This window comes from Narcine bancroftii, chromosome 11 (assembly GCF_036971445.1).
Source record: "Narcine bancroftii isolate sNarBan1 chromosome 11, sNarBan1.hap1, whole genome shotgun sequence".
Taxonomy (NCBI): domain Eukaryota; kingdom Metazoa; phylum Chordata; class Chondrichthyes; order Torpediniformes; family Narcinidae; genus Narcine; species Narcine bancroftii.
The window spans coordinates 20566792-20588369 of NC_091479.1; the positions used below are offsets into that span (position 1 = coordinate 20566792).

The 21578-nt window shown below is 39.5% G+C and overlaps 1 long non-coding RNA gene across 1 annotated transcript in view; it reads left to right on the forward strand.

The window, feature by feature from the left end:
* LOC138746323 (uncharacterized) overlaps positions 1–21578 on the forward strand; it is a 109865-nt gene that overhangs the window by 74507 nt on the left and 13780 nt on the right. The window contains exon 3 of the long non-coding RNA XR_011346866.1: positions 17160–17595. This is a non-coding gene — a long non-coding RNA (uncharacterized lncRNA). The remainder of the gene's footprint in view (positions 1–17159; positions 17596–21578) is intronic.

Consider the following 21578-nt stretch of genomic DNA (forward strand, 5'->3'; position numbering starts at 1 on the left):
TTTTATGCCTTCCCTCACCTCTACATTACTATTTGGAGGCCTATATACCACCCCCACTAACGTTTTCCGCCCCTTGCTATTCCTCAGTTCTACCCATATAGATTCCGCATCTTCCGAGTTAATATCCTTCCTGTCAATCGTGTGGGTCCCTTCTCTCACCATCAATGCTACCCCATCCCCTTTTCTTTCTTGCCGATCCCTCCTAAATACTGTATACCCCGGAGGAGGAGGAGTGGGTGAGCAAATTTAAGTTCTTGGGAGTCACTATCTTGGAGGACCTTTCCTGAGTCCAACACATCAATGGCATCGTGAAGAAAGCACAAAAGCACCTCTACTTCCTCAGGAGTTTGCGGAGGTTTGGTATGACATCAGAAACCCTGGCAAATTTCAACATATGTGTGATTGAGGACATCACAGGCAAAACTCTCCGCACCATTGAGAACATCTACAGGGAACACTGGTGTTGGAAAGCAGCAGCAGTCATCGTGGATCCACACCACCCAGCGCATCCTCACTGCTGCCATCAGGAAAGAGGTATCGGTGCCACAAGACTCGCACCATCAGGTTCAGGAACAGCTGTTCCCCCTCCACCATCAGACTCCTCAATGACAAACTCAACCAGGGACTCATTTAAAGACTCTTACTTTTGCACTTTATTGATTTTTTTCCTTTCTGTATTACACAATCAGTTTGCTCATGTTTCTTTATTTGTTTACATGTGTACATTGAGTACAGATTTTTTTGCACTATCTAAAAGTAGTATTTATGAGCCCAGAGGACCCCAAAACCCAGTAGCAATAGATATTCACCAAGACAAATGGTTACTTAAACAAAAGTTGCTTTTAATTATCTTTAAACATGAAAATAGAATCAAACTTTAACTTATCTCTATTAACTTACTTAACCTAACAACCCCCTTCTAATTCTAAACGCATGTGTATGTAATGTGTGTGTGTAAGTTCAGAAAAGTTCTTTGGTTCACAGTCCAATCTCCAAGTTCACTGGTTGCAGGCAATTCTTATACTGTGAACAGAATATAACATTTATAAAGTTCATCAGGCTTTGGTGCTTGAAAGGTAAATGGTTATCTCTCAGGGAGGTTCTTCTCAGTTTTCAGAAAGAGATTTGTTGTTCCAGGATATCCACAACTTATGTACTTCCATCAGCTACTCCAATGTCTTCCTGATTAAACTTTCCCCTTCAGGATTCTCCAGATGATGACCCCTTTCTTTCAGGTCACCACAGAGTTCTTTTTTGTTTATTTTATTCCAAGGGAAAAATTAGACAGTCATTCCTCTCCTCTTTCATGAACCACAAGGGCTTTGACCAGGCCATCTTACAAATGGGCTTTCCATAAGCTTGCCAGCTTGTCCTGTTGCAGTCCCAGCTGCTTCTGCTGGCTGTAACACTGTAGAAAAAGTCTCTCTCTCTCTCTCTCTCTCTCTCTCTCTCTCTCTCTCTCTCTCTCTCTCTCTCTCTCTCTCTCTCTCTCTCTCTCTCTCTCTATTAGAGAGAAAGCTTGCAAAACCACATGACCTCCTCAGAACAGCAAGCCCTCTTCCAGACGATCTGCAGCTCCAGCAAGGTCTTTCATTTGTTGCCTTGTGTAAACAACAATCCATTAGTGAAGTCTCTTGAGCACTCTTCAAAGCTCTTGCAAAAACTCTGAGGCCTGATATGTCTAGCAGGGGGGCAGAGCTCCAGTATTTTCAATAAGATCTGTTTTAAAGTGTTTGTATGTAACCAATCTATCTCCCAAAAACATATCTATATACTCTGTCACAGGTAATTCTGCCTTGCCCACAGGAAAATGAATTTCATATATACAATGTCATGTATATATTCTGACAATAAATCTGAATAAAGAGTTATCCAAAGATGTTCATTTCATTCACTTTTTTATGTCTTCTTAAAGCCTTTCTAATGGATAAGAGTTCTTTTTCTGCTTTGTGATGGATTTATCTTTTTTAGTATCTTGACTTAAACCATACCATGACTTAATGGATAATAAATCTGTGTTCCAGTGTCTACAAAGCAAATAGTATGTTAACTACTGGTTTCCCAACACGGAAATCTGGGCAATTGAACCAAAATAAACACTCAAGTAAACATTACCCTTGCACAAAGTCAAGTATAATCAAAGCAGCAGGAGCTGTAATATATTTTGGCAAAAAAAGTGAGCCACAAATCTAGCGAAAGGCATAAACTTTTCTGCCCCTGTATATATCAGAAAAGAAACCCAAACTCAAGAGATCTGAACTTTGTCACCTTGGTTAACCTTTTCTTTTCTTCTCAGTCTTTTCCCATGCTTTTTGTTTTCCTTGGCTACAAAGGTCTTCCTTGGTTCCCATTTCATATTTTTTTCTTGTCCATAAGAACTATTGCCAATAGAATGGGGAAGTGCCAAAACAGTTTAAGAGATGTTTTTCAGCCTCAAATGCTGTTAAAATTCAAACACCAAAAAACCTGTCCAAAAACAGCTCTCTCACAACTTAATTGCACTATCGTAAATGTAAGCATCAATACAGTTTTCAGTATGGTACATTCCATATTTTAATAGTTATTTAGAAAAATATTTTTAACCGTACCTGTAACGTGTTGCTCATCGAGATTTTCAATCTTCTGTTAGTGTGTTCCATTGCAAAGAAAGCTGCAATTTTATTCAGAATATGAATACTGCAGTACACTTGCAGATGTGTATATGCTACAGGGACTAGTTTGTCCAAAGATCTGACAGTATGGCATTTGTATTCTGCAAGGGTATGTATAACTATGTCCAAAGATCTCAGCCAATACAAATATGGCCAGATCAGAGCAACATGCTAGAAAGAGGCTTTCTTTGCAGTAAAAATGTAAGGGAATGTTAGAAAACACAAGATGTTGAAGCTTTGCCGGTAGAAAGGGATGTTTGAGGATTAATTTCTGGAAAGACTTTTGACCAATTCTGGAAATTCTGGTTTTGATCTCTCTGTCTCTCTCTCTCTCTCTCTCTCTCTCTCTCTCTCTCTCTCTCTCTCTCTCTCTCTCTCTCTCTCTCTCTCTCTCTCCCCCTATCTCTCTCTTTTTCCCTTTCTATCTTTCCATCTTTTTCTCTTGCTCTCTCTCTTTCCATCTCTATCCCTCTCTTTATATATATTTCCATCTTTCTCTCTCTGTCTCATACACACCCACACACACACACACACGCACACACACACACACACACACACACACACACCCACACACGCACATGCGCGCACGCACACACACACTTACTTTCATTACAGGAGAACTGTAACAGGAGAACTGTAGTTTCACAATGTTACTGAAGCATAAAGGAACTACCTCAGCCCTTTCAGGAAATAATCTTATTTCAAGGAAACAATCTTATTTCAAGCAAACAGGGTGAAGAAGTTGCACTGAAGTATTATTGTCCCATTACCAACATGTGTTCTATTGTTCAAGTGAGACCAGGGGAATTTGGGATCACAGAAATTTGTTTTCAAGCATAAGAAAATGGTAGGAAACATCAGTCTTTTAAAATGACAAAATAAGGAAAGATAACCAAGGAATAATTTTGATCCATTGCATTGAAAAATGTATTATGTCAACCTGGAAATCAGAAGACAACTTGAGAATACAACAATGGTACATGGAAATGGATAAATGTATTCCATTGGAAAAAAATAACATATAATTTAAGAAATAACATCACAATATTCTTTTTTTTTAAATTTTTTATTTTTCACACCATAAATCACATTAGCCATGATACACACTTTTTCTTTTTCACACATATACAGTGTCTTTCCCCCCCCCCCTCCCTCCTCCCAAGCCACCCCCCCCCACCCCCCCCCCCTCCCATCCATTTTAGGTATACAATCTAGGTTACATTAAACCAGTCAGACAATGTTGTCATTCAACAAAAATACACCAGAAATTCTATTGAGTCCATTCTTTTCTTTCCTTCTCCTTCCATCAACTTAGGTAATGATTGTCCCCGGTAGGTTTTCGCTATTGTATTTAATGTCACAATATTCGAACAAATATGGGAACCGTACACGAAATACAATAGAGAAATCCTACCACGGACCTCCACCCCCTAAAATGACAGAAGGAGAAGACAACGAAAAGAACCGACTCAGTATATAAAAGTAAAAGATAAAAATTTCTTGTTTATTTTATTAAATGACGACATTGTTTAACGGGTTTAATGTATCTTATAGATTGAACTTTGAATAAATGGGAAGGGGGTGAGGGAGGGAGGGAAGGGAGGGGGGAAAAAGGGGAGAAAATGACACTGTATATATTCAAGAGAAAAATGTCTGTATGTATTTTGGCCAGTCTGGTTCATAGAGTGAAAAATAAAAAAAAGAAAATCTTTTAATGACCTTGCGGCCTTTTCTACTTTAACCCTCCTTTTACTTTTAAAGGTTTATACGCACTAAAATATGCAGAGAGGGTTGGATTGTTCGGGGGTGGGTTGGGAGGAGGGAGGGGGGGGAGAAAATGTCACTGTATATGTGTGAAAAGGAAAATGTGATTTATGGTGTGAAAAAAAAAAGGGGGAAAGTAAAGTATGTGGACATTTTATACATACTTTTGCATACAAACCATTCAGTGTAAGTGAGGCCATTGATTTAATTCTACAACTCATTGTTTCCAATTTCTCAGAAATTGAGCTACGATGTTGTATCTCCAGTTGTAGGTCCGAGATTTCCTTGTTCTTTCCTTGACTTGGTTGTCAAGAATAGCTTTTTTGATGGCAATCGACAATGTTGATCATGCATTAGATGTTGACTGCAGAGTTCCCAGCAATATTGTGCAGTTCTAAAACTGTGTTGATATAGAGCCTGAGTTGATACTGAGTCAATGGACAGAGGAGCTGTCAATGCCAATAACATTGGTGGGTCTGGAGTCAGATATAGGCCACAGAAGGCAAGGGTGACATATTCCATCGCTAAAGAATATCAATTACCTCATTTTTTAATTGCAATCCTGCAGTTAACGTGGCCATTATTTTTGCCTATTTTTCTTTCGAAAAAATCCATGTCGGTCACTTAATTTAATTTCCAGATCTACCACAATGGGACTTGAACTTGGCTTTCTGAACTATAGTTCCAGACACAATAACTTCGCCACACCTGCACTGTATCTATATTGATTTCACCCACCTTAAAATCAAAAAGTTAATCAATATTTCAGTTTTCTTATTTTCAATATTCAAGACAGAATGCTAAGTTGCAATTGTATCCAATGCCTGTGGTTCATTGGCTGTTAAATTGCTTAATAGTCATAAAGTTCAAGTCAATAAAACTGTTAACCAAATTGAAATATCCAGACTTACACTGCAAGCAAATTTCCATTACAGGGCAAATATGTTGGGTGACTGGGTATTACGAAATTAATTAATTTCCAATTAATGAAATCTCAAATTGTGAAATTGTACGCGTTGCTTTAAAACCCATTTAATTTAGTCAGGTCCTTTAAGAAGTTACGCTTCACTGATATTCATACTTACAAAATGGTTCTGAATTTGGTTGAAGTCTGTTTCTCAGATTGCTGCATCATTTTTCCAAAATGTTCAGGATTGTCTGATTTTGTGTCTAAGTTGTCAGCATCCTGCAGTAAGTATAAATGTTAAGCAAAATGCAGAATTAATTTGAGCTAGTTTAAATTGAACTGCCTTAACTTGTAAAATCTTCTTTCAGGGTGAACCAGAAATGACATAGATTATATCTCATATGAACTGAATTGCTCAGGTGTAAAACTGATTTTTTTTTTATTAGGTCTTTTACCCCTCTCGCTTTAAGTTGGGAATTAGGAAGATTGTTTGGCCTCTGGATTTCTCAGAAATTCTTCCTGCCAATTCCTTTGAAAGGCAGTAATGTTTCATTCACAGATGGTACTTCAGAAAAGGCAAACAAAAGTTTAAAAGCTTACAGCTTTTTTGGGAGGGCAGGAGTCACTTTACAAGTACAAGGGCAGAAGGAGAGAAATGCACAACCAGGGAGGAGAAAGGAACTTTGGAACGAGGACAGTGCTAAATTGTGAGGGGAAAAAGTTGGAAATATTATAGACAGGTGAACTTAGAAATAAGAAGAGGATGATCGCTTCGATGAAAGCCTAACCGCTCCCCCACCCCCACCCCCACCCCAAGAGTCAGTAAGAGTTAAAATATGTACGCAAATTGCAGACAGCTGTAAGAATAACAAAGCTATAATAGTTGGTGATTTCAACTTCCCTCATATTAACTGGACTTCCCATTGTGCAACTAGGTGGATGAGGTTTGGAATTTATTAAATGTGTTCATGAAAACTGGAAACGGTATGCAGAGGGCCTTCTTAGAGAGGGCCCAATGCTGCATTTCTTGTTGGGGAATGAGTCAAGGCAGGTGACTGAGGTTTCAGTTGGGAGCACATTGGGACCATCATTCTGTTAGTTTTAAATTTATTATGGAAAAAGATTGGACTACTCCACAAGTTAGAGTTCTAAATTGGGCCAAGGCTCATTTTGAAGGTATTAGACAGGTTGATTGGGAGAGATGTTTGCAAGTAAAGGGATGTGGAGAGTTTCTAAAAGTGAAAGAGGGAGAGTTCAGAAACAGCACATTCCTGTGGGAGTGAAGGGAAAGCTGGCAGATGGAGAACCCTGGTTCATGAGAGATATTGGGGCTCTGATCAGGGAAAAGAAAGAGATGCATGTCAGGTTTAGTCAGCTGGAATCAGGTGACTCCCTTGAGGAATATGCTTAAGAGGGAAATTTCAAGAGGGCAAAAAGAGAACACAGGATAGCTCTGGAAGATTTTTTTTAAAAATAAAGGGGAATTCCAAGAGATTCTACAGGTGGATTAAGAGCTAAAGAGTAACAAGTGAGAGAATTGGTCACCTGAAGGATCAACTACTTCTCACAGGCAGTGAGAATGCTGAACAACCAAAGGAACTGTTCACACTCACCATTCAAGACGCTCATATTCATGAAATAAAATTTATTTATTTGTATAGATGAAATACTTGCCCTGTCTGTCTGTCTGTATGTTATGTCTGGTTGTGTTTCTGCAAGTTTTGCATTGAGAACTGGAGAATACTGTTACGTCAGGTTGTACTTGTGCAATCAGATGACCGTAAACTTGACTTGACTTAAACAATTGTAAGTCTCTGGAGTTGGGTCTTTAATATTTCTCATCTGCATTTACCATTGGAGAGGGTCATGTGAGATAATGAGTAGTGACGAATTGGATCTTTTCCACATCATATAAGAAGGCTTAGTGGTCTTAAATGGCATAAAAGTGGATAAATCCCCAAATTATTCCATGCAATTTACTAGATATTGGAATTCAGCGCATAAGAGAAGGATATGATAGAACTGAGTACAGATACTTCAAGCCTATGTCATCTTTCAGTAAATCCTATCTGTGTTGCTAGAGTTTGTAAGGATCTACATGAAAATATTTTTTTCTACTAAAATCCTACAGGTGAAAAAAGATCATATGTTGGAAGGTTGTGTTTAAGGTCAGCTACAACAAATTGGTGCCCTTCTTGAGGATTCAGTGCAAATATCTTGTTTATTTCCTAAACAAATCCAAGGCACATCCAGCTGCAAGCCAATATATATATTTCCCCAATCTCTCTCTTCTCAACCTCATTTTAGCAGACTGCCCCTCATAAAAACAGCCTCCAGATGTACTTATACTTTTCAACGCCCTTCCCTATCTCCATTCACTCATTGTCAACTGTATGACTCTTCCTTCAGGAGGAAAACGTAGAGTATGTTTGAAAGCCAAAAAAATGGCTAAAGCACTTACAACCATCTTCAGCCAGTACTGCTGATTGGATTATCCATTTCAGGCTTTTCCTGGGATCTCATCCATCATTAAAAGACAGACTGCATCCAAATTGATTAACTCCACATAATATCATGAATCAACAATATCTTCACTGGATGCTATAAAGGCTATGGAATAGATAATATATTAGTTGTATCGCTGAGCAAACATTTTCAACTCTTCTTTTTTGGCTACGGCCCCCTGAGGACTCTGCTCAAAGTTCCCTGTGAAGCAGTCAAGTTTTGGTTTCTTCCATAACTTCTCCTGACTATGTAAAAACATTTAAAAATTTCCTGTTATGTGAGGTGAAAAGAAAACAAAGCTGTGAAGAATGGCTGCTCTAGAGATCACAACACATACCTGTTCTTGTTGCAGATCAGTGCATCGTTTTCATTCCCTTAAAGGCAAGTACATTCTTTGGAAGCGATCAAAGTTGTAGAAGGTGCACTCGTCTCACTGGTAAGGACAACAGGTGAGTTGACTGCATGTTAGGTTTCTACCACTTGTGCACAAGGACATTCTGGTTTCTTTTGGAAGATCAATATTACCCAGACTCTCACTGTTTAAAGCATGCTTTGTTTTGTGCACTGAAGTGAATAACTCCACATTTGCCATGTTATATTCCATCTGCTATTCTCCTGCACACTCACAGATTTTATCCATATCCATTTCAAGCCTCTTCAGATCCTCCTCCCCATTTACCGTCCAATCCAGTCTTGTATCATCAACAAAGTGGAAACTATGATATTTGGTGGCCTCAGTGACATCATTGCTAGAGACCATAGTTAACTGGGACCTGGGGACTGATCCCTGCCCTTCAGTACTAGTTACAGCCTACCATCTCAGAAAAGACCTACTAGTTACAGCCTACCATCTCAGAAAAGACCTACTAGTTACAGCCTACCATCTCAGAAAAAACCTACTAGTTACAGCCTACCATCTAGTTACAGCCTACCATCTCAGAACTACTAGTTACAGCCTACCATCTCAGAACTACTAGTTACAGCCTACCATCTCAGAAAAGACCTACTAGTTACAGCCTACCATCTCAGAAAAGACCTACTAGTTACAGCCTACCATCTCAGAAAAAACCTACTAGTTACAGCCTACCATCTAGTTACAGCCTACCATCTCAGAACTACTAGTTACAGCCTACCATCTCAGAAAAGACCTACTAGTTACAGCCTACCATCTCAGAAAAAACCTACTAGTTACAGCCTACCATCTAGTTACAGCCTACCATCTCAGAACTACTAGTTACAGCCTACCATCTCAGAAAAGACCTACTAGTTACAGCCTACCATCTCAGAAAAGACCTACTAGTTACAGCCTACCATCTAGTTACAGCCTACCATCTCAGAACTACTAGTTACAGCCTACCATCTCAGAAAAGACCTACTAGTTACAGCCTACCATCTCAGAAAAGACCTACTAGTTACAACCTACCATCTCAGAAAAGACCTACTAGTTGCAGCCTACCATCTCAAGAAAAAACCTACTAGTTACAGCCTACCATCTAGTTACAGCCTACCATCTCAGAACTACTAGTTACAGCCTACCATCTCAGAAAAGACCTACTAGTTACAGCCTACCATCTCAGAAAAGACCTACTAGTTACAACCTACCATCTCAGAAAAGACCTACTAGTTACAGCCTACCATCTCAGAAAAGACCTACTAGTTACAGCCTACCATCTCAGAAAAGAACTACTAGTTACAGCCTACCATCTAGTTACAGCCTACCATCTCAGAACTACTAGTTACAGCCTACCATCTCAGAAAAGACCTACTAGTTACAGCCTACCATCTCAGAAAAAACCTACTAGTTACAACCTACCATCTCAGAAAAGACCTACTAGTTACAGCCTACCATCTCAGAAAAGACCTACTAGTTACAGCCTACCATCTCAGAAAAGACCTACTAGTTACAGCCTACCATCTCAGAAAAAACCTACTAGTTACAGCCTACCATCTAGTTACAGCCTACCATCTCAGAACTACTAGTTACAGCCTACCATCTCAGAAAAGACCTACTAGTTACAGCCTACCATCTCAGAAAAGACCTACTAGTTACAGCCTACCATCTCAGAAAAGACCTACTAGTTACAACCTACCATCTCAGAAAAGACCTACTAGTTACAGCCTACCATCTCAGAAAAGACCTACTAGTTACAGCCTACCATCTCAGAAAAAACCTACTAGTTACAGCCTACCATCTAGTTACAGCCTACCATCTCAGAACTACTAGTTACAGCCTACCATCTCAGGAAAGACCTACTAGTTACAGCCTACCATCTCAGAAAAGACCTACTAGTTACAGCCTACCATCTCAGAAAAGACCTATTTATTCGAATGCTTTACTTTATGTGTAATAATCATTTCCCAATCCAACAGGATATGAAAAAAGTGTTATTTATGATTGCCACGGAACATTTCTTTGTACCCATTCAAGGTAGCATAAGAGGAAATGGTTGGCACGGTTAGTGTAGCAATACAGTGCCCATGATCGGGGAACGGGATTCGAATCCCATTCTCTTTGTATTTTGTAATATTTTATTTATCAAATGTAAAACATCAAGAAAACCCCTCCCTTCCCCGCTATTAAACAGAGAAAGAAAAAAGAAAAAAAAACATCCCATTGTCAGTGCATACAGTAAAAATGGAGACATGGTAACACCACATTGTAAAAACCTTTACAGAGATCTATGGGCTAACCAGTAGTGATTGTAACCCTATATTGTCACCAATGAGGTAACTATATGCTCTAAATAAGGCTGCCAGATTTTTAGGAAGGTGTTATATTCCCTTCCTGAAATTGTAAGTGACCTTTTCAAGAAGGATGTAACTATTCATCTCCGAAGACCACCTCTCCATGAATAGATGGGAGTCAGACTTCCATGTTACTGGTGTGCATTTCCTAGCCACACATAAGACAATTTCTGTGAATTTAATTTGAGAATTAGTAATCTACCAACCGTGGTAAAAGTTCCCCAGAAGACAAAGCTCTGGGGATCTTAGTTAGGGTATCACAGAGGTCATACGAGAATGGCCTCACCTTCGTGCAAAGCCAGGTAGAATGTAAAAAGGAATCAGCCTCTACACCACATCTCTGATAATTCAAGTTTATATTGGTGTAATTTCTATGGGGTGAGGTACAGTTGATGGAGAAAATCATAAAGGACCAATCTATGTCTGGCATTGGTTTTGCCAACAAACTTCCCTGACGTAGATCTGACCAGAGTTGTTCGTCAATTGTTGTGTCTAAGTCTGACTCCCATCTCACCCGAGATTTATGCAAACTTGGCTTGGGGATCTCAATAAAAAGTACATTCTAGAAATAAATTTATATATACTTCCTTCTTGGAGTGGTTACTCCTTTTTAGTGAGTTCCCGCGCTGTCTGTAAGGAGTTTGTACGTTCTCCCCATGTCTGCATGGGTTTCCTCCGGGTGCTCTAGTTTCCTCCCTCCCTTCAAAAATATAGTGGGGGTTGTAGGTCAATTGGGTGTAATTGTGCTGCACAGGGTCGTGGGCTGAAATGGATTGTTACCGTGCTGTATGTCTAAATTTTAAAAAAGCTAAAACTAAACTTGCAGTCCCAGAGCAAATATCATGTAATTGCAGTTGATATTCATTTAAATATTTTGTACACTTCTGAGGCCAAGGTTCTGAGTCTCCGATGACATTTGAACAAGGCAAATACGAGCCTGCATTTGCAACTGGTAGGATTCAGGTACAAGTGGAGCCTGCTCACCCTAATGCTTCCATTTCCTGCACCATTATCTTAACATTTATAGAACAAAAACTCTACACGCCACTTATAAGCACTAATAAACACATGCACACTTTTACATGCACACGCACACTCAAATGTGCATATTCTTACAAAGAGACACCAACTCACAAGCACGCCCAATTCACAGTCAGATTGACAGAATTACACAACTAACAAAATTTGGCAAATCACCAACATACATGCAGTTACTTGGCACAGAGGATAAAGTACTTCCACTCCTTTAGGGCAGATGGGGAGGCCTGCGTCTCGTCTGGGTGAGGCACTAATCGGGGAAATTAGTCCAGAGCTCAGTGCCTCAGCCTTTAAATTTGAATATTGAAGCAACAACGAATATCACAACAGCTATAAGTGAGGTCCATTATAAATCTGCTCAGAGATTGGTAGCAACTCAGAGATTCTGTCACATCAGTTACCTCTCTCTTGTACTTTCTTGAGGTGAGTAATTGGTATTCAGTTGCATAGAATGTCAAGCGGGTGTGTCGGTTTAAATACATGGACATCTACCTGGACCTAACAGAAATTCAGTTAAAGTGAGCAACCTTGGTAACAACCAGTAGAGCAACCTGGAAGGCATGTGGCTGAGATAAACTATTGGAGGAGCAAATGTACATATTGGTGGTCTTCCACCTTGATAACTCAAGAGGCTGAGACTGAGTAACTGATTTACAGGCTTTTATTCACAATGGACAGGGACCTCGTCTTGTGGCGTGACCCGGGGTTTCTGAGGTAAGGTCAAGGTATTAGAGGTCAAAGAGGGAGGAGCCACAGGTACAGTCACAGAACAGGGTGGGGCCAGGTAATCAGGAGTACAGCAGTTCACCGCACACCTGAATGGCAGTGTGAAAATGTCTCCTTCAGTTCTCAATCCCAATCTAGGGGCAGCACGGTCAGCATAGCGATTAGCGCAAAGCTGTTACAGTGCCTGCAACCTGGGTTCATTTTGTGGAATCCCAAATGGCTGCTAAGGCCACTGTGGAAACTGTAGACTCTTGCACATGGCTGAGGAGATGGGCTGGTTCTATCCTTTTGCCTCTTATACAGCACCTCTATGTGCTCCTGTTGCTTCGACTGAAGATTCTCAAACTCATTCCAGATGACCTTTCTCTACACTAAGCCAGCAACTCTCAGACATGTGTAAGAATGTTACATTTTTTCAGGGAGATTTTCAACACAACATTAAATCTTTTCATCCATGGGCCAAATAATCTCTTCCCAAAACAGAGTCTGTCGAAAATGATGTGGCCTAACAAGTGGATCTGGCTGAGTGTAACTCAGACATCAATGCAGGGGACGTTGGGCTGTGAGAGACCACTGACATTGGTTCATTTAATCTGCCAGTAGATTAGGAGGATTTTGCAGACAACTGTGGCAATATTGTTCCATTACCTTGAGGTGCCACCTGTAGGTAGTTCAGGTCTCAGAAGCATAGAGGAAGGCAGGGATCACTGCCACTTAGTAGACTATGTTTCGTGCCATGTCCAAGGTCATGATCGTGTGGATCTACCAGTGGCCACCCATTTTAATTTCCCGTCCCATACCCCTGCCTGTCCATGGTCTGATGCACTGCCAGACTGAGACCACCCACAAATTGGAGGAACAACACCTCATCTTCCGTCTGGGAACCCCGTAATCATAAGGCATTAACATTGATTTCTCCTGTTTTTGTTAAACCCTGCCCCTCCCACTCCCCTACTTCTTCCCGATTACCTTTTCCCCAGCTTTCTCTCTCTCTCTTGTCTCCTTTCGCAGAGCCAAAATCAATTCTCACCTCTCCTCTTATCATATCCAATTAGTGTGGAGTTGGTCTGGACCCCTTCCCCATCCAGTCCAGTCTTTATTCTGATGCCTTCCTGTTCTTTGCTTATTCCTTGAAGAGGGGCTTGGGCCCTGAAACGTCAGCAATATATCTTTAACTCCTTTGGATGTGAGAGCAGCCAAGTTTCTCCAGCATTTCTGTGTGTTTTTACTGTGTCTGCAGACTTTCATGTTTCACTCGATCTTTAACTCAATTGAGCAAAGTCTATGCTGTTGTATTGAAGTTGACAGTGAATTTTATCCTTAATATAAAGCAGTATTGCAGCTGTATACCCTGAGCATTAAACTATGCAGGGCAGTGTGATGATCAGCTCCAGCACATCAGGTTTTTTCTTGAGCTCCGGTGTTTGTTTGGGAGGAGTTTGCACATTTCTCCTATGGCTTCATGGTTTCCATCCAGGTGCTCTGGTCTTCTTCCATCTCCAAAAGTTATGCTGACTACTAGATTCTTTGGTTGTTGTATATTATGACTAATGTACGTGGATGGCAGGAGAATAGGGAGGAGTTGATGGGCCAGTGAGAGAGAATTAGTGTCAGGAAGAATGGGACTGCATAAAATTACACCCTATTATCTCCTTCTACGTCATAGGAAAATACAAAACATATAATCCATTTTGTGTAGTAAAATATGCTAAGGTAATCCCACTCTCAATAATAGGCTCTATCAAAGAAAAAATATTGCAAACTGAAGAAGGAATCTGGAAATATTAGGGTTAAAAAGCTTCTAAGGAGGGAAATGTAAATGTTAATTGAGTTTGACAGCCTTTAATCAGAACGTGGTTAGTATAGGCATGGCCAAACAAATAGATATTGAATGAGAGAGAGAGAAAGAGAGATCATCACAGCTGTACTGTATACAAGAATGTGATTCCCCCAATGGACCTCAATAACCCAGCAGTATGCAGGAGGTGACTCTGTGCTGTCAACTTTTAAGAAAAATTTGAAAGATGCTTCATACTGAAACGGTTTTAGTGAATCTTTAACGTACTCACAGTCACTGTTCAAATCCTGAAAAATACAAAACTTGTTAGACTCCTGTTTTGCAATGAAAGCAGACAAAGCCGATATACCGGTGCTAATGAAGTGAATATGATGCCATGGGAAACCATTATAGAATATGAAAAAATATTGACCCGCAGATGCCTGAAACCTTGTAAAAATAATTAAAGACTTTAAATTAGAAGATTGTCCACTGACCAATCCACTGAGAAACAGTAAGTGAAGATTTTTTTAATGTTTGATTAATTTCATGAAGGTATGTAGTATATAATTCTAGACTCACACTGAGCTCACAGAAATGGTTTGGGGCCAATCTCAAACATGCATTTAGAAACATTTTTTTATAATGACTCCTGCTTGTTTTTGTTTACTACAAATATTTTGGAGACCATTATCATTTCTGAGAATTTTTTTTAAAAAATCTCATGTACATAAACAAGGTCACTTCCCACGATCAAACTTCTTAGTGATGTTAGTTCATACATCACCATTAATTTTTGTTTCAATGGTAACAAGTGACAAAAAAATGGTTAGTCTCGTGGATGGGGCAATGCTATTACTGCACCAGTGACCCGGGTTTGAATTCAGCACTGTCTGTAAGGAGTTTGTACGTTCTCCCTGTGTCTGCATTGGGCTCCTCCTGGTTTCCTCCCATCCTCCAAAAATTGTACAGAGTTTGTAGGTTAATTGGGGTATTTGGGCGGCACCGGCTTGAAGGCTGGAAGGGTCTGTTCCCGTGCTGTATCTTCAAAATTAAAGTAAAAAGAATATTGTGTTGAGATACATTAAGTGAGTGGTTGAAGGTCTCCCTTTTTAAATGGTGCTAGTGCCCTCTGATTTCAATATCTACTGAATCATGTGGAGTGCTATAGAAATTCCTTTTATTTATTTTGTATCATCTGTAGATAGAATATAGTCCTGCGTTCGGTGATTTGAAGTAGGATAGATTAGACCAGCCATTCTTCACCTTTTTTTCAGCTATGCCATCCCTCCAGGACCCCGCTGAAAGTTTATGGGTTCCCTTCCACGTGAAGCAGTCCTGGTGGGTCGTCAGGCCCCCATTGATAATGGAGCATAAACATCAAGCAAAGTCCAAGCCTCGTTAAAGATTGTACAATTCAGTTTTAATAATCTTCCACCATCTTTCTCTTCATTCTGTAACTGAAATAGTAGATTCTTGTACATCAAAATTGCCACTCCTTTGCCTTTGAATTAAATGAAAAAAAAATTTATCCAAACCATTCACGTTTAAGTTTTACGTGTTCCTTATCTGTTAATTAAGTTTCCTGGGAAAAAAAGCAACATCAACTTTTAATTTTTTTAAGTAAACAAGTATTTTCTTACACTTAATAAGATTATTTAAACCCTGGACATTAAAAAAAAACTTTAGTTTAGACCTTTCTTACAACACCACAACAAGAAAAAAAAAAGGAAAAAAAACACCAAGAAAAGAAAAAAAAAAGACCCCCTTCCTTTATCCCCTCTTAAAACTACAACAAAAAAAAGAAAAGTTTTTTTTAAAAATAATAAAAAGAAACTTCACTCCTTAATCCAAAAATTAATTAAAAAAAAAACAGGTAAGAGGTTGCTACCTCCTCCTGTCTAAACCGCACAATGCAGTAACTCCCACAAAATATTGGGTGTGAGATAACTCACACGTAGCTGACGACTTCTGGAAAATAATGCCCACTCAGTTCCCTCTCCTAACTCCCATTTCACATTAAGCTATCATCATTATTTAAATCTTCTCGAGAGAAAAAAATTTATTTTTTTTTTAATCAGCTTTGTCACTCCGACCGCCATTGCTTCCATTTCTTCTTGAAATTCGATTCCCATCTTGTATCTCTACTCTCTTTGGAGACCGTGGAGGACTACGTCGTTCCTGGAATTGCGTGATTGGTAACAGTTGAGCAAAGACCATAGCTTCTTTAGGGTTATCAAAAAATTTTGGCTGACATCCATCCTGGAAAATCTTCAATACTGCAGGGTATCTTAATGTAGCTTTATATCTTTTTTTGCATAACACTTCTTTCACAAGATTAAATTCACGTCGTCGAGACATAGCTTCTTGACTCAAATCCGGATTAAAAAAAACACGATTGTTCTGGACCATCAAAGGAGATCTACTTTGTTGCGCATTTCTAATAGCCACACGTAAAATTGTCTCTCTATCATAATAGTTTAAACAACGAACCAGAACAGGTCTTGGATTCTGTCCTGAAAAAGGCTTTCTTCTCAAAGCTCTATGAGCACCTTCCAATATTAAGCCCTCCGGGAACTTATCTTGTCCTAACACTTGTGGAATCCATTCGGTAAAAAATTTTCTTGGATCTGGTCCTTCTATATCTTCTGGCAAACCAACAATTTTTACGTTATTCCGTCTAGACTGATTCTCCAAATAGTTAACCTTTTTCGCTAAATTTTTATTCTGGATTTGTAAAGTTTCAATTGTTTTATTTACGTCTTGTATTTGATCTTGTACCTCAACTATACCTTGGTCACAAACATCAAGTCTTTCATTCATTTCAAGCTTAAAAGCTCCATAATCAACCATCTGTTGAGTATTAAATATCCACCAAGGTATTAAGCTTAGTATTAACTTGAACCAAAAATTTACCTATCTCTTTGATTGAAGAAGATAACTTAAATTCAAGATTCTTGATAAGCATATCAACTGGAATAGATTCAGACAAAATAGGGTCCTTCTGTTTCTGAATAACCAGAGGGTCTTCTTTTCCTTCCTTTAGTTTAACTGCTTTTCTTGGAGTATGACTACGTGTAGAAACCCCTGCCACAACCTCCTCAGCAGTATCAGAAGACTGGTATTCAGGGTTATCCTTAACCCATATTACATCAAAAGCCTTCATTACATCAAGGTCTGTTGAAGTCTTCATAACTGGTGGTGCATTTCGCAGTGCCACCGCTACATCAATCGGTGGACGTCTCTTTAAAGTCAGGTCTTCAGCTGGCGGAGTCCCAGCTGTTTCAAGTGTCAAAAGTTCAGTGACAGCGCTCATAGCGGGCGTTGATTGAAATACATGCGCCTGGCTAGCCCTTTGTTCCAAAGGCTGCCGGGCGCCATCTTTAAAGAGCCCTACCGGTACAGAGCGGAGCTCCTTTGCCGAATCCTGCACTTCTCCTCTTGGATCCATTCCACGCTGAGTCCTGGCTTCTTGTAAACAGGTAAGCTCAGATAACTTCGGAAAATGTAATTTCTTAGCGATCTGTTGCCGTTTTCTTTTACTTTTTTTCAACAATTGTACCATTAGAAGCTAGTTCAACTCCTCTAACTATTTATAAATTTTTTAGAAAAAACAATAACAAAGAGTCAGGAGAGGACTGGAAGGCACGTCTATTCCTTATGCCATCTTGCCACGCCCCCCCTAGTTTTGAGATTAAAGGATTCCACCTACCCTCAATGGAAAAAGCCTATCTATATTTACTCATATCTCTCTCATAATTTTAAATACCTCTATCGAATCTCCCCTCATTCTTCTACACTCCAGGGAATAAAGTCCTAACCTATTTAACCTTTCCCTGTAACTCAGTTCCTGAAGTCCGGGCAACATCCTAGTAAATTATCTCTTACATTCTTTCTATCTTACTGATACCTTTCCTGTAGTTAGATGACCAAAACCGCACAGAATACTCCAAATGTGGCCTCACCAATGTCTTATACACTTTACCATAATATTTCAACTCCTACACTCAATACTTTTCTTCATGAAGGCCAATAGGCCAAGACCTCTCTTTAAAACCCTATCTACCTGTGACACCACTTTCAGGGAATTATGTATCTGTATTCTCAGATCCCTCTGTTGTACCACACTCTTCAGACCCTACCATTTACTGTGTATGTCCTTTTTTGGTTTTTCCTTCCAAATTGCAACTCCTCACTCTTGTCCGTATTAAATTCCATCGGCCATTTTTCATCCCATTTTTCCAGCTGATCCAGATCCCTCTGCAAGCTTTGAAAACCTTCTTCACTGTCCATAACACCTCCAATCTTTGTGTCATCTGCAAATTTGCTAATCCAATTTACCACATTAACATCCAAATCATGACAAACAACAGTGATCTTAACACCTATCCCCAAGGCACACCAGTAGTGTCTCCAGTCTGAGAAGCAATCATCCACCACCACTCTGGCTTCTCCTGTCCAGACATTGTTGAATCCAATTCACTATTTCACCATGAATACCCAACATTTGCACCTTCCCGATTAACCTCCCATGCAACGTTGCCAAAGGCCTTACTAAAGTCCATGTAGACAATATCCACAGCCTTTCCTTTGTCAACATTCCTGGTAAACTCATCAAAATACTTTATAAGATTGGTTAAACATGACCTACCATGCACAAAGCCGCTATGACTCTCCTTTTTTTATATTTTATTTAAACTTTTTTTTATCAAATATGGAGTCAATTACAAAATTTAAAACATGTATAAAAGTGCATTCAATATTTTCTTCATCATGGTATTAACCCAATTCTCCCAACCCCTAACCCCCAAAAGAACCCCAAAGAAAAAGAATGAAAGTATAGAAAACCAAATAAAAGATAAGAAAATAATAAAGGAAGAAAAGAAAGACAAATTGGACTGCTGAAAAGTGACACACACTCCACTGTTCACAAATTCATATTCTATTTAGTTCTCTTTGGAGAAGATCAACACTGGTCTTGAGGGTTTGGAAGAACTCAACTAAAGATTTACACCTGAATTTTGTAAATATGGTTGCCAAATTTGTAAAAATATGTTATACTTATTTCTTAAGTTGTAGGTAATTTTCTGTATTTCTGCGTTCCAATGTTCCAGACCTCGATGTGAATCAGACTTCCATGCAACTACTATAGATTTTCTAGCCACTGCCAATGCAATTTTAACGAATTCTATTTGATATTAAGAAGTGATAAGGGGAGCTCAGAGAAGAGGAGGAAGATACATAATAGGAGGAGGATGGGTGTGTTGGGCACGCTTAACAAGAAGGGGGCAGTTGTACCAGTCGCACAGGTATGGATGCCAGGGAGACAAGCCGAAGGGAGAGAGTAGTAGAAGGGTAATAGGGGATTTTTTTTAAAACTGTTTCTCTTTTAGTTTTGTTGCTTTTAGCTTCTTTAGTTTGTTTAAGTTCTACCTTGAACACAGACACCTGCATCAGAAGCCTGGAGGAGGCTGAATCTGAGAGAAAGGGATTACTCCTTTTACTTGAGACAACACGATTTCTACACCATAACTGATTTATTTTTGGTGTCAGCCCAGTTGGAGGGTAGGATAGTGGAAACTGAGTACACGTCACGGCTATTGTCGAATCATTCAATCTTGACAGTATCTATTATAATGGCAGATAAGCAGACCTATAGATGGTGCCTGAATATGTCGTTGTTGGGAAAACCGGAATTTTGTTGCTTTTTTAGAGGTCAGATTGATTTGTTCTGTGAGACAAACTGCACTCTACTGAGGATAATTTCCTAATATGGGACGCATTGAAGGCTTATTTAAGTGGCAAGTTAATTGGATACACCAAAATCATTAAAAAGGAGCACATGAAGAAAATTAATGATTTTTAACAGGAAATAGCCCAATTATTAAAGGAATACCAAAGATTGGGCACAAAGAGAAATACAGGAACTTGGTGAATAAAAAGCTCAAGTATAATACATGACAAACATACAAAACAGAAAGGTTGATTTTAAGATCTAGACAGGAGTATTATGAGCTGGGGGAGAGGGCCCATAAAGTCTTGTCCTTGCAGGTGAGAGTGGAGGAGGCCTCAAAAACAAACAATGCGAGCAAAAAGGGAAAGCAAGATCTCATCTAAACCAAAGGAAATAAATGATAAATTTAGAAGGTTTTATAAAGAATTATAGAAAGCTGAATCGGGGGAGATCCTATCAAAATTGATGATTTCTTCCTCCCATTGACATTGCCCAATAGGTTGGTAGAATATTTGCCGAGATTAACAAGCCCAGATCAAGTGGGGTTTGTAGAAAAGTGGCAATTGGCAAACAACATAGCTAGACTGCTAAGTCTGGTACACCTGGCACAGTTGGGGATGGATCCAGGAGTAGCCATAGCTTTGGATGTGGAGAAGGCCTTCAACAGATTGGAGTGGGACTTTCTGTTCAAGGTATTGGAGAAATTTGGATTGGGACAAACACATTAATTGAGTTCAGCCACTTTACCACAAACCCCAAGCAAAAATTATAACAAATGGGCAGATGTCTCCAGTATTTCCATTGACCGGATCAGGCAGGTAGGGTTGCCCATTGTCCCCAGCACTGTTTATATTAGCCATTAAACTGCTGACAGAAGCCATTCAGCAGGATCCAGACATAATGGGGTTCGAAGTGGGCCAAGTGGATCAAAAAAATCAATGTTTTTTGCTGACCATGTGTTAGAATATTTGATGAACCCTGGGGAGTCATTGGCCAGACTAAAGACCACACTGGAGGATTATGGGAAGGTTTTGGGATATAAGGTAAATTTGGATAAAAGTGAGATAACACCTTTGACGAATAGACAATACCGACGAAGTCAATTCAAATGGCTGCAAGAAAGCATTAAATATGTGGGGATTAAAGAAGATAAAGATTTACATAACTCATACAAACTCAATTATTGCCCTTTGCTCTGGAAGATTGAGGAGGAGCTGGTTAGATGGAGGGCACTGCCCATAACATTGATGGGCAGAGTCAACTGTGTCAGAATGAAGGTTATGCCAAGGCTCCAATATCTTTTCCAATTGTTACCCATTTCATTGTCTCAGGGTTTTTTAAAGCACTTAACGAGTGCGTCTGAATGTTTCTGTGGAATAGGAAAGTGGCTAGAATCTCCATGGAAAGGTTGAGGGTTTAAAATTACCAGATTTTAAAAAGTACTACTGGACAGTCCAGTCAAGGTTTATCGCGCCCCCCACCCACCCCCCACATGGGCCCAAATTGGACTACACTTAGTAGGTGAAGAGATAGCCATAGAATTCATATATAAGTGGGATACCAAATTACTCTCTAAGTAAACAGATAGCTCCACCCTGAAGCATGACTCCAGAAATGGAAAAGAGTAAAACAATATATGGGATGGAAGGTGGAGACAGCCCACAAAAAACCCTTGGCCCAGAATAATTTAATGCCTTAACTCTGGGTAATAAAATCCTGGACACTTGATGC